At 31.2% G+C, this 2552-nt stretch overlaps 1 long non-coding RNA gene across 1 annotated transcript; it reads right to left on the minus strand.

Annotated features, from left to right (window-relative positions):
• Positions 1-1238: 1238 nt before the first annotated feature.
• Positions 1239-2186, minus strand: LOC143224143 (uncharacterized). The gene is made up of 2 exons (XR_013013235.1): positions 1931-2186; positions 1239-1533 (listed from the first exon to the last, which is right to left on the minus strand). It is a non-coding gene; the product is annotated as an uncharacterized LOC143224143 (long non-coding RNA).
• Between the last annotated feature and the right edge of the window lie 366 nt (positions 2187-2552).

Raw genomic sequence — 2552 nt, forward strand, 5'->3', positions numbered from 1 at the left:
ATGTTGTTGTTTATTTATATCAAGCTACAGAAATAAGCACTACAAATACTGCAGAATAATTTTTACAAATAACATTATAACTAAGTGTAAGCTTGTTATATATATATACCTATGTGTATTATAAATAAACTGATTTTAACTCTTTTATAGACAAGTATAATATATTAATATCAGATCAAGTGAAGGAGGTCTTTTGACTTTGAAAACAAAATTAATACAACATCATAATTATATAACTATCATAAGAATATTTGTATATATCATCTTGCATATTTAAATTTGTAGTAATTTTGGTTAAATATGTTTTATTTGGGGGGTCATTTACATCAGTGATCATCAGATTTATTGAGTAAGAACAGGTAATCTCCGATATTTTGACAAAAGACCACTAAAAAACTTGCATTTAATGTTGGACGGTAGATCTATTATAGTTTTATATTTATCATATCATGATACATGAGCCACAGTAAGACAAACACACTGAAACACACAAAATCTGTACTACATCTCTAATTAATTGACATAAAAGAAATATTTATGAAACAACACAAACATTTTGACACAAGCACATTTGTGATAAATAATAAGTCATTTACTTGAATTTAACACAGTTCAACCATCCCATCCAAAGTCAAAAACATTTAAAATGTTAAATTTATAACATTAAAGATGAAACTAACAATTCCTTTCATAGATTTTCTCTACACTTTCCTCAAGTTGACCTCCTCATAATGTCAGCATATGTACAAAGACATGTTCATTCCACCTCACTCCTATATCACTGACATTTTAATCAGCTGACACAAATTTTTATTTCTGTGAAGATTTACTCAACCATTTTCTACACTACCAGAAAACCCAAAATATCTCCACAATACTAAACTAAAGAGCATTAAATGCCTTCAAATTTGAGGTGCAAGAATTTCATTTTAATGTAAGGATTTTCCAATTTGTTTAAATACACTGAAATTATATTGGTGACAAATAAGTGACGATTCGCACATAACTTTTTCATTCAGTGCTGCCCTCTTTATACTTCCCACTATCTTCAAGACTTTCATCTGAGCTCATGTTTATACATGACATTGCTACATACTAATAAGTACATGAAAATCCTCCACTCATTAACAGCACAGCTCACTCCCTGTGTATTCAACCATCATTATGAAAGCAAGAAATGATGCACTGAAGGAACGGTGAAAGGAAGTATCTATCAGAAATACATTTCAGTCCATGAAAATGTTGAATGTTAAATTTTATTCACATACAACTATAATCCAACACTGAAACAGTGAAGGGATCACAAAAACAAAATTTACTTCAAGAAGCACTCAAAACGAACCAATAGCCTGAGACATTGTATACAATGGAACAGTATAGAGACAAACAGTATGAATATTCTTTTGAAGTAGTTAAAAAGGTTTGGATATGCTTATATATAGATCCTCATTTTAGTCAGGGCCATTTCTAAAATAATGTCACTTTTGCAGGAAAGCATGGATGTGACCTTTAACCGGCTCTGGTCACCAGGCTCTGTAAAAGAAAAAATGTTCTCTCTTTAAATTCTGGAAAAATGCAGCTTCGGTGAAAGCATCATTCACACATTGTTTCTTTAAAGACAAAGGAAAACCAAGAAGAATAATTAAAACTCATTACATAGTCAGTGTAATCCATTAAGACAACACAGTAACAAAAAAGTTTGATGAAAGTGAAAAGATGTCCACAATTAGTTGTGAACAAAGATGAGGACAGTTATGTCTAATCAATCCCTAGTAAACTCTACCTTTTGAAAGTGTCTACAATTTTCAACTTAGAATTATAATTTAGAAGAATTACTCTAAATTCCTAATGAAAATTTTTCTGTAATTTATGGACAACATTTAGAAACACCTCCTTTGAAAACTAATTTTTACAAATTAATTTCCAATACCATATACTTCTCTCTTATACTCCTAGCATTACAACAGTAACAATCAAGTCTATCCTTTTCCACTACTTCTGTACTAACTTCCCATGGAACATTTTTCATTTCCTCTTATTCTCTGTGTTTAGTTCTTTCTGGCCCTCACCACTGTTTAGTTTTAGTTTAAAACCCCCTTTATAGCTGAGTTAATAGTCTTAGAAAACAAGCCAGCTGCTACAGTATTTAAAAATAAACCTCCCATTCCAAAAAGCACCCTTCCTCCTCTGAACTAGTCGATATAAGTCCAGTCAGTCTACTCATCCTTACGGTTTACCTAAACCTAACATTTGACCCTAGTGACCTACTAATAAGTTTATTTACACAGATTATTCTATCCATACATCTTGTCAATAAATCACCCACAAATTCCATATACTTCTCTGATCCTTTTATTTTCATTCTTTCCAATATTTCACGTGCGGAAGCCAAATTCTGAAATTTGTTTGTCAACATAATAGGCTCATTACAACTAAATTCATTATTTTTTACTCCATTACTAATAGCACTCTTTCTACCTTCCTGAAAGTGACTGTCATCTGATATATCCCTTGCATATAAATAAGTTATGCTCCCTCAGAATACTGCTTCC

The sequence above is a fragment of the Tachypleus tridentatus genome, chromosome 8 (assembly GCF_004210375.1).
Source record: "Tachypleus tridentatus isolate NWPU-2018 chromosome 8, ASM421037v1, whole genome shotgun sequence".
Lineage (NCBI taxonomy): Eukaryota > Metazoa > Arthropoda > Merostomata > Xiphosura > Limulidae > Tachypleus > Tachypleus tridentatus.